At 40.0% G+C, this 12,149-nt stretch overlaps 1 pseudogene; it reads left to right on the top strand.

Moving 5' to 3' along the window:
• The first annotated feature begins 1,733 nt into the window (after nucleotides 1–1,733).
• LOC109451431 (small ribosomal subunit protein eS8) lies at nucleotides 1,734–10,616 on the top strand (annotated as a pseudogene).
• Nucleotides 10,617–12,149: the final 1,533 nt, after the last annotated feature.

Raw genomic sequence — 12,149 nt, forward strand, 5'->3', positions numbered from 1 at the left:
AAGCAACGTAAGTCAGACAGAAAAAGTCAAGAACCATATGATTTCACTGATGTGTAGGATAAAAAACTGAAAGCAACAAGTGAACAAGACAAAAAAACAAGCAAAATCTCATAGACACAGACAACCATTTAGTGGTTACCAGAAGGATAGCGGGGAGGGGAGAGGTAGAAGAGGGTAAAGGGAGTCAAATATATGGTGATGGAAGGAGAACTGATTCTGGATGGTGAATATACAATGCTATATACAGATGATATATTATAGAATTGTACACTTGAAACCTATATAATTTTATTGATCAATGTCACCCCAATAAATTTAATTTAAAAAATTAAAAATAAAGAATTGCTTTAAATATGTTAATTTTGAGATCCAAGTGGAGAAGTTGACTAGAATTGTATATATCAATCTGGATTTTGAGGGAGAGAATCTGACTAAAGGTGTAAGTCAATATAAAAGCCATTGGTAGATACAAGGTATTCAATGGAATGATACTTGAGATTACTTGTAAAGAGAGTTTTAATGGAGAAGAAAAATTAGTGCAATATCAAATTCAACATTTAAAGGCTGGAAAGAGGAGCAGGTAGCAGCAAAAGAAATAGAGAAGGAATCACCAGTGATATTGAAGATAACCAGAGATTGAAATATGATAAGAGCCAATAAGGAACTATGTCAAGAAACAGAATGATCTGTTCTGTTTAAAGCTGCTGAGAAGTCGAGTAAGAAAGGAAAATAACTGGGGCTACTGGTTCTTTCATTAACATCATCAGGGCAGACCTTTCTTCTGAGTTTTCGATCTATAAACCCACCTACTATTTGACATCCTCTGGATAACACCCAAGCATTTGTGGTCCAATTGAACGAATCCTCTTCCCAGATTAACTTGTTTTTCCTTCCAGGCCATAGCCTGATGAACAATAACACCATTCCTTCAATCATGCACGTCAGAAACCCTGCTGTCATCTGTGACTCTTCCTTCTTTACCATTTCCCTCATCTCATTGTGTCCACTCAATTGTACTTACTAAATATTTTTCTGAGGTTGTTCTCCTCAGCTGAGACTACCAGTCTCAAAAACCAAGCTGCCAACAATCTCTTGTTTTCATATTGGAAGAGTTACTTAACATTCAGTCTCTCTTCCTTCCAATTCAGCCTAAGTGATCTTCTAACAAGCCCAAATTTGAATTCACCTCCCTTCAACATTCCCTTCCCATCTGCTTTAAAACACCTCACGATCTCTTGTTCTCATTGCCCTTAGGAAGAAAACTTCAGTGTAACCAAAGATTAATTAGTGGAATGACAGGTTGAGAAAGTAACTTGCGTTTTGCTTTCCACTGTTGTAGTGAGAGGGACCCCTATTTGTCCTTGTGGGTGAGTGAGGAATAGTTGACTCATAAGAGATACATAACTGATCATTTTTACGCCTTATCAGACAGCCCATCAGTGCTGTTACGGGAAACAGAAGTGGAAGAAGCACCTTTGTCTTTAACATAGGAGGTAAAACCCCGAAGGAAGAACAGAAGTAGAGGGTGAGCAGAGGCCAGAGAAAGATAAGAGAAAGGGTTTGGGGTTCAGGTGATTAAACACCTAATTCTTATCTTAACACCTGTCCCAGATTTGGCCTGAGTAGGAGGAAGAGTAGCATTTTAGGAGTAGTCGTCAGACTAGAGGACACATATAGGCATAAGCCTGAGACTGATTCAGTAGAACATTCTGGACCATGGTTTAAGTGAGATCATGGCAAAGCCCATGCTGAAGACATTGCCCAAGGTCATTGTGCATCAGGTTAGGATGCATCCCAGCAACTCAGCACTTATGTGAGCTCTGGGAACCTCCAAACACTCAAATAGTTGGAGAAGGATCTCAGATGCCATTTCCTTGATCTGGGCAAGGGCTTTTCAGGGAACCTCAAGCAGAAACGAAGTGGGATGGACACAGTTATTAAACTGAAATTCTTATCAAAGCCTTGCTAGGCCCTTGTCTAATTCTAATGTCACTGGCTTCTTTGTTGTCTTCTTACAAGCTATTCCAGTTTCTTTCAATTCTTTAAATTTATGTTATTTCCCATCTTGGGCCTTTCATCATACTGTTCCCTCTATGTAGAAAACTCCCCTTCTCCCAAGATCCCTCTTCATATTCAACCAATAAATATTTAAGAGTTTGTTATGTGCCGGACTCTATGCTTTGTGCTGAAGATACTGTAGTGACTAAAGAGGCTTGTTCCTTGTCCTCCTGGAGCCTACAATCTAGTGAGGGAGACAGAAGATAAGTGAGTATGCAAATGAAAGTATGTCACTACCAATTATGCAAGTGTTCAGAATAAAACCACTGGAGTGATGAAAATGTCCTAGAATTGACTGTAGTGATGGTTTTATAACTCCATTGAATTGTCTACTTTCTCTGGGAGAATTATATAGTATGTGAATTATATCTCAATAAAGCTTTTTTCAACTAATGAATAAAACCAGTGTGTGTGTAATGATAACTACTAGTGGGGATGGAGAAGCCCATCTAACTCTGAGTTCTGAGATGAGACATATTGGTTAAGGAGGAGGAAGCCACAAGAAATAATGGGAGGTGATAGGGGAGGAGTACAGGGGATTAAGTGAAGGGCTGAGCATTCTAGAAAGTAACATGCACAATGTCCTTGATATAACAAAGAAATCAGTGTGTTTGAGGAAATAAAAAGTGGCTGGGGGAATCAGGGACCGAAAAGATCATTTTGGTCCCCAATGATGCTGCTGAGCAGGACAGAGGTGGATCCTATATAGCACTATAAGGTATTGTTTTGTTTTGTTTTTTCCGTATGTAATGAAGAGTCAGTATCAGGATATTATTGACATTATAAGAAGTTAATTCTACCAACTACAGAGAGCAGATGTGAATCAATCAACAAAGGAAACAATAAACCAGCCATGAGACGATGGTGAGTTCGAACAATGTGATTGCTGGGAGATAATTATCCCCAGATTTGGTGTTTCTCCACATCTTCCCAGCAAAAGGTGTTGACAACTTTGTTCAAAGATGTCAGCATAACAGATAGCCCTGGACACTAGGATAGTGTCTCCTCCAGGTCAGAGGTAATAATTGTTTCCTGATAAGAACAATAAAGATAATGTGTTTCCTGGAGGACAAAGACTGGGCAAGCTTGTAGCAGCTCCTATAAAAGATCGGGTGTTTCCTAAGCTCAGTTTTCCTCAGCTGTGACACAGCATGTACTGTATCCACCAGGACTTGCCTCTATTACATCCCATGGGATTTGGGAGCAAGGGGAACTGAAATGAACATAAAGTGTATACTGCCTACTGTCTAAATTGATTTGAGCTCATCGTCTCCTCACAAACTATGTAAACGTAGATGGCCAGCCTAGCTGCAGTATAACAGCTGCTTGGAAACTGCTTGATTAAGGATTAGACAGCTAATGAATTCATGATGAGAGGTGGGGGGCGTAGCCCTGTGTGCACCACACACACATACAAACCACCCTCCGTAACCAGGAACAAGACAGAAATTCATCACAGAAGGACATTCCACTCTAATTATTAGTGAGATAACTCCAGCACATACATGGTGGGGACAAAGATACCTTTTTCATACCAAAGTAAGCACACTAACCATCTAGTAGGAAGATCACATGGATGAGAGCCAGGAGAACCTGGTCCTACTTCCAGGCTGTCATTAACTAGCTATGGGACATCAAATAGGGTATTTTCACATCTCTGAAACACACATTCCTTGTGTGGAATGTCAAGGGGTGGAGTGTTTTGTCACCGTTACATTCTAGAACTTAGGATGGCTACAAAGAACAAAGTCAAATATCTTAGGAGCATTCTTACACGGCAGCGTATCAGCAAGTTTTTGTTATGTAACAAAAAAGTCCAAAATGTAGAACAACTTATTTTGCCCACATATTTGCAGGTCAGCTATGCAGGCTGGGCTCAGCTGGGCAAATCCTCTGCCCTGGACTAGACTTGGCTGATCTTATCTAGGAGTCACTCATGAGCCTGCTGCCAGCTGCTGGGTCAGTTTAGGATCTGTCGACTGTTGGCCAGTCACCTCCATTCTCCACCATATGGCCTCTCATCCTCCAGCAGATTATCATGGACACCTTCCCTTGGTAGCAGGGTGCCCCAAAAAAGCGAGAGGGAAAACCCAATGAAAAAGTGCTTGGCAAGTTTCTGCAACTGTCACGACTGCTTGCATCCCGTGGGCCAAAGCAAGTCACTTGGTCAAACCCAGAGTCAGTGTGGAAAGACACAGGGAGGCCTGAACAAATTGAAGCCTTTATTGTACTCACCATATCAGAAGAAGGGATATTAAAAATGAAAATTTGGATGATAATTGTTCACTGCTTCCTTCATAAAGCTATCATGTCTGGATTTTTCAAAGTGTTCTAGTTTCATAAATGTTCTAGTTTCATTAATTTTGAATGAGTATAATTTATTAAATATATTTATAATACTAATATACATTAATCTCACATATTTATTTGTAGATAAATTTGAAACTAAGAATTAGCATTTTTTCAGAATTTGATCCTTTATATTCAGTCTGGGAAATATGGCTACTGTAGTTATTCACTCTTGAAAGATTTATTTCTGACCAACTACTAAGAGGTATTAACATGGCACTTCATTATGGAGGGCTGTGTCATTACAAAGGTATTTTTCAATCCAAAACTGATAAGGAGAGCTAATCTAGTTTGCAACTAATACCTTTAAGAGACAAAAGCTATAATCCTTTCCAGCAGCTTTTTGGTTCTCTTGTTCAGGATTATAATAACTACTAGAGAAAAAATTGACTCTTCTTGATCTTTTCTCTTACAAAGAGCCCTTCTAAGCTAGAATTTATTTTTAATCTTTTTATCTGCTATAAATCCTATTTATTTAACTATGTACAGTCAAAATTCATTTTTCTGGAACTGTAATACCCTGTTTCAAGGAATTCAGAAGAATTGAACTGCCAATGGACCGCAGAAAGCTTTTGCCTGCCCTTAACCTGGAAAAACAAACATCCATAATGGAGCACTCCTTAGCAGAGATTCCTCTATCAGGAAACCTTCTACAAATTCGGAAATCATTTAGAAAGAGAGAAATAAGCGGAGCCTTTGTTCATGCCACTTTCTTGTCCCCAGATAAGATGAGATGATCTTCTTGTCTAATCAAAATGCTGTTAGGTAGATTAACTACTCTCACATAAACCCAGGAGAGGGATTTGGTATACCTCGGAACAGAGCCTATGTGCCATGTGGAACAGTGACTGTAAAATCTCCAAATTACAGAAGAAATGTCTCAAGAGAAAGTGGGAGGACTGTCCTTCATTTTGAGGAATGATCCATTTGGAGTCCTCATTTTCCCTGGAATTGTTTAGTTTTCTCCCAGAATGTAAGAAGGCTCTGACAAGGGCACTGCTGACACCTGCTTACAGAATCAGGATAGGCTTTGTCCTAACCACGGGAATACTTTCCTCAGAATTAAACATAGTTAGATCGATTTATGAGTATTAGTTTAATGTTTCTATGTCTTCATGACCCACCTTAACTTGTTACTAACATACATTATTAGGCATTGAAACTTTACCTAATGATTTTGAAAGAGAAATTGATCATAATCAATTCATCATTCTGAAATTGAGTCCTTTTCCTAACACCTTTTCTCTTGTAGAAAGGGAACTTTCCCTTTAACATCATGTATAATACTGGGAATGAATGTCTATGGATGAATTGATTTTTAGAACTAACAAGAATGCTAATAAGATGTAGGCATTTTGTTGCCACAGATTTGTATTTTATTGGGCAATGCATCAGCAAACTTGTTCCTTTCTTTGTGTGTTGGATAAAACAAAAGGAGTAAAAAGAAAAGAAATATGGTATATAAAAATTTAACAAATGCAAAGACCTTCAAAGTGTCACTGGGACTGAAAGTACAAAGCTTATCCCACTAATGGAATGTGCAGAAATAAAGCTATTAGAGCATTAAATTCTCTGGCCGGATGATAGGCTTGTACCTGCCCAGCTCTTTTTCCTGTCCTGATCACTCTGCCATTTTTATCACTGAATCATATTCCGTCTCCTTCATTTGCCGTCTGCCATAGGAAAGGGACTCCTGTTACTCCCCCACGATGCCCAGTGCCCTGGAGAAGAATTTTAATGGTCTACACTGTTTGGTTCTTTGCTATTACTTTGTTAAATAACCACTTGTTACTTGGACCTAACTTTAGATACAGTCAATGTTGGGATCCAAGAGCGTTTCCCCAAATTATATCAAAGTGACATTTTCCATTTTATCTCAATGGTTTAAAGGAATATTTCTATTTTAATTAACGACCTTAAAAATAACACATCTGGAGATGGAAAAACAAGCAATTAAAATGCAGAGCATCCCTGCTTGAGTGTTTCCCCTCCCCACCCCCCAGAGGGTCGGTAGGGGAATCAGCAATCTGAATATAATCATTTAAAATATCTACTTGTGAAAAATCTATACATAAAAGCCTTTCCTCCATAAACTGATACCAATTATTCCTATCTAGGCAAAAAAAGAGAAAGAGAACATTACTCTGTATCCTTCAACCCATATATGCAGAGTTATACACAGATGAACATACTCATATTTACCCTACACACACACACACACACACACACACACACACACACACACACACACTTCTAAATGAGAACTGTGCCTGGAAGTGAAAGGAAATGGTAAGAAAAATGTTTCTGGTATCTAGGTAGACATTAGCATAAAGTGGACCCATTAGCAGACGAGATAAACATTGAGAAATTCATATTTTTAATATGTTCCTCCGAAACAAAAGTTAAAAGGAAACATTGCCCCCACTCTCCCTTTCCTTAGTCATAATAAACAGAAAGAAGGAAGGGACTCCAATCTGTGGGGCAGATGGGGTTTCGCACATCTTAGCTGTTGATATAAATGGAAATCCCAGCAGCAGGAAACTGCCTATCAGTGAATTGGACTTCACTGAGCCCCTCCCATCACCCTGTGTCTTTGAGGCGTGCTACCCTCAAAGTCAAACCCTGAGAGAGTAGGGGAGGGAAACAGCTTCAAGGGTCGAAGCGTGTGGAACTATTACTGAGATACAGAAATCACATTGTTATATTATGGTCTCATTAACCATGGACAAACCCCAGCAGACCTGGCCTTTCAGACACTTAGAGCACTCAGGTGCCTAAAAGCTCCTCCCCATCTTATCTGAACCACTCTGACTGATGCTGAGAAGGGAGGATGTGAGTGCAAGATTCTCATTTATCCTGAGATTTCCAGCTCAAGTGGAAAGTGATGCAGAGGGACTAATACCATAGGCATTCAATATGTTTGAGTACAGTTTGGAGTTCCAGTAAGTTTCCTTCTGTAACTAATTACAGGATTTCTGGAAAGACTGTAAGAGACATGAAAGCTTTTAGTATACCGAAAAATTAAATTTTGAAAAAAAAGAAAAAAATTCTTGTTGCAGAGTCTAAAGACATGGTTTTTCTTTCTACAACTACCCTATTAATAAGTTATGTGACTTTGAGAAACTTGTATCTATTGCTCATTAGTAAGACAGGGAAAATTTTATCCTATTTATTAACAAATGACATCAAGAAAAACCCCTCTGAAAAGTACACACGTAAAATAGAACCATCCATGAAAGACAAGGTATGGTCTGAACATTAAAGATGGTCAGAAGTGTAAGATCTCACATTAACCCCTCTCGTCAAAGGAAACAGATAAAGAATGGATTGGTAGAAGGGATACCAGGAACACAGTGAGAAATGATGAAATGGGGATAGAATCTTAACCTTCTAAATCTAGGAGGGATCTAAACAGGTCACTAAATCTTAGACTTGTTTCTAGACCCCAAATAACACATTTGTTATGAGCGGAACTGTAACCCCTCAAAATTCATATGTTGCTCTTTCCAATCAGCACCAAGCCATAGACATCTCTTGGGACAACTGGCACAAGACTGAGGGCAAGAGAACGCCCTACCACAAGAAGAGAAAATATGAGATGGGACAGCCAGCTGCCAACAATAAGATTGGCTCCCGCCAATTCACACAGTCCGCCTGTGTGGAGACAGCAAGAAGTACGGTGCACTGAGGCTGGACGTGGGGAACTTCTCCTGGGGCTCTGAGTGTTGTATACACAAAACAAGGATTACTGATGTTGTTTACAATGCACCCAACAACAAACTGGTCTGCACCAAGACCCTCGTAAAGAACTGCATAGTTTTCATTGACAGTGATGTGGGCGAGCCCCCTCACTATAGAAATTTTAAGCCTCCTTTTCCCTAGTTTCTTAGCTCCTGGCTTTGATTACTCTTCTAATAATAAACTGCTTTTTCACTCTTTACCTCAGTGTCTCATTCAATCCTTTGCTCAAGATGCCAATAACCTGGACACCATGCCAAGGAGGGCCCACCCCCCAGGAAGGTAACAGCTATGTTTCCCACTTATCCTCCCTGAGGCCCTGGCTTGACCCCCAATGTGGGAAGCTAACCTAGACTCCACCCAGACGCCTCCGGATTCAACCCGCGGTGTGAAGGCCCAAGCCTGGACTTCTCACCCACCGAGAAGGGCCCACTCTCCGGTAACAACAGCACAGCACACCCTACCGACAGTGGTACAAGTCCCACTATGCACTGTCCCTGGGACGCAAGAAGGGGGCCAAGCTGATTACTGAGGAGAAAGATTTTAAACAAAAAACCATCAAAGAAAATTCAGAAGAAATATGATGAGAGGAAAGAGAATGCCCAAATCAGCAGTCTGCTAAGGAGCAGTTCCAGGAGGCCATGCTTCTTGCGTGCATCACTTCAAGACCAGGCCAGTGTGGCTGAGCAGATTGCTGTGTGCTGGAGGGCAAGGAGCTGGGGTTCTATCTGAGGAAAACCGAGGCCTGGAAAGGCATAGAAATCACCCTCCCTCGTAGCTTAGTCCGTGTAATCAAGGTGTTTTGTGTTCTGAAAGAAAAAAAAAAATTCATATATTGTGGTCTTAACCCCCATACTTCAAACTGTGACTGTATTTGGAAATAGGGGTCTACAAAGAGATAATAAAGTTAACATGAGCCTGTTAGGTGCGCCCTAATCCAACACAACTGGAGTCGTTATAAGAGAAGATTAGGACACAGACACACATAGAGGCAAGACCCTGTGAAGACACAGGAGAGCATGGCCAATCACTAGTCCAGGAGAGAGGACTGCGGAGAAACCAACTCTGCTGACACCTTGATCTCAGACTTCTAACCTCCAAAATTGTGAAAAAATAGATTTCTGTTGTTTAAGCCACCCACTCTGGTACTTTGTATGGCAGCCTAGCAAACTGATACGGCACTGGAAATATTTTTTTATCTATTCATTTAGCAAATATTTGTTGAGCATCAGGCATTGGGTTAACATTAAGAGGAAAAAACAAGAAGAAAAAAAAGCAAAAACAAATTCAGTTTCTGCCCGTTTCCAACTTACAGTTTATTGGAGGAGACAAACATTATCAAATCATACACAGAAATGGGCAATTGCAATTGTGGTGTCTGGTGCTCTGAGGGTATAAAACAGAAGGATGTACCCAGAGAGGTCAGGGAAACCCTCGAGAGGAAAGAACACTAAGTCATAGATGTGAACTATGAGACTGTCAGACAATGAGAGGAGATAGATAAATAGGCTCCTGTCAGACAAATGGGCTCCCGTCCTCCTTCCTGGCCCTCAGTGCAGTCTTTTCTTAGCAGTTTCCATAGGAATCCATCGAAAGCATGTGGCACAGACAAATAGAAGTTCAGTTTCCTTCAGACTGTGTTTTCTTGCCTTTTGGCAAGACATCTAATTTCTTGTTGAAAGCCAGACATTGTGTATTAGATAATAAGAACAGACACAAATAGGCCTTTTCCTGTTAGTCGTTATGTGACATTGGCTAAAAGTTGGGCTGTGTTTAATGTTTCTATAGCCATAAGTCACAGAAGCTTCACATTTTCGTGTGTCATTACTTATGGTTTTCCTGACTGGGGCTTCTCTAAGCACGCCTCCTCAGCGAGAGTCTGTATCCTGCACCTTTTTCAGCTCTAATCTGCTTATATTTTACTGGAGCCTTGTTGGTGTGATGGTAAGTAAGGGTGGAAGTGGGGGAGGGAAAGCATTTAGCAATCTTATGATGACATCTCAGTCTTTTAGGAGCCCTGTGTGTATGGGCTATAACCTTCATAAGTATCTCTCCAGTTGTATAGATTTTATTTCTTCACTTTGGTGAAACAGGAAGAGGAGAAGGGGCTAGATTGTAATGAAAGACATTCTCCAAACTGGCCTAAGCCTCAGGCAAAGACTTTTCTCGCGGGAAGTAGGCCTTTGTGATAGAGGACACTCTGGGTTTATTTCACAGTGGTTACTCACACCATCACTACCATATCCCCACCCACCCAGAGCCATGAAGGGATATTTCCAGCAGGTAAGTAGGTCTCAGCCATAACTCTCTAGATTCACCCGTCTATCCAGATTTTTGGAGTGTCGGTTTGCCCTGCAACCTCAATTCTTTGATAGGCCCAAGAAAGGTTGTTCATTTTCAGATTGTTCAAACTTTTTCTTTTGTTAAAGATGGAAGGGATGAATGCCAAGCTTTGTACATGTCAGAGTTGAAACTGGAAATACTGACTTTTCATAACACAAATTTCTTAAGGAAGGAAGTGGTGATACAAGGTCTCTTTTATGGTCACCATCACTGATATATACTACTTCCAAGCCTGCCCTGTAAAATTTGATGTATAAATTATACGAGGTATAAATTAATATGATGTGTAAATATAATATAAATAATAATGAAAATAAATAAATAAAGACGTTCATGATCGAGTTCACTGTATGTATGATTAGCTAGTATCTCCCAGAAGGGCCTTGGGAATTAGATACCTGTCAGAAATGTTTAATTTGGGAGAAAGCTTACTGGGGAGAAGGAAAAATAATGGCAAGTAATATAAAGGTCCAAAACAATGGACACTCCTAAGAAGAGGCAGTGGCCTGATGTAGAAAAATAAATAAAAGAGCATCACATATAACCTTTCCTGCTTCTAAAATATAACATGGTCCCTGTTTAATGGCTGACACTGAGGCTATGTGTGCTAGCAGAACAATCTATGTGGAAAGCATCCCATGGACTGCTGGTTTCATTCATTCATTCATTCATTCATTCATTCATAATGCTGTCCAGGTCATGTGCGGATTAAAATATCAATTCCTAGAATTCAAAATTTCAAAATTTAAAATAATCACACGTGAATCTTTTCTTTCAAGTAACTATATTATTGAGTCTACAATTACATAAGAGGCCATACAGCCAGCCTTATCTTTGTAAATGAATGTGCTTGAATCTGATGAGAACTAAGCTAACAACATCCTACTGTCAAGTAGATGCTTTTAAACCAGTAATACAGATTTTGGAATTAAAAAAAAAGAAGAAGAAGCAGTGGGCAGAGCAAGGTTCCCTCTCTAGCCTTTGAGCATTTTGGTTAGTAACCTCACTTCCACACCAGCCCAGCTCTTCATGAAACCATCTCTTCGCCAGTTCTTCCACACCTCCCTGCGTATTCAGCACAATTTACACTTGACCTGCCTCCTTTGGTCCAGGTGACCTGCTTTTCCCACTAATCCATAAGCTACTTCCATTCCCACTGAAGCCATTTATCTACACTGCTAACCTGACCCAGAACCCATTCTCTCCTCTATTCAAGTTATTTTATTGTATGCGATTTACTCTAAGTCCTGCCACCTGCATAAAACCTCTAGGATTGTCCCAGCACATAATAATAGCCAATATTTATTGGGCATGTACTACATGCAGAATGTTACTTGATTTAATGTATTTACTCTTCATAGGAGCTCTAATAATTGAAATCATTATCTCTATTTGACTGATGAGGAAACTGAGGTAAAGAGAGGCGAAAATGAGGCCACAGAGCTGGTGAATGGTAAACCTGGCTTTAAATCTGAGCAGTCTGGCCCAAAGGCTCCAGTATTTAGCCTCTACCTGATACTGGTTCTACTGTACTGATTTTTCACTTCATCCTTACTGTCAGTGATGTATTTTAGAATTTCATTGGTTCTTGGTTTCATGTATGAATGTCTCACCTCACAGAAGATAGTCAGTACCAAAATTGGGACCATGTTCATATTTTT

The sequence above is a fragment of the Rhinolophus sinicus genome, linkage group LG09 (assembly GCF_036562045.2).
Source record: "Rhinolophus sinicus isolate RSC01 linkage group LG09, ASM3656204v1, whole genome shotgun sequence".
Lineage (NCBI taxonomy): Eukaryota > Metazoa > Chordata > Mammalia > Chiroptera > Rhinolophidae > Rhinolophus > Rhinolophus sinicus.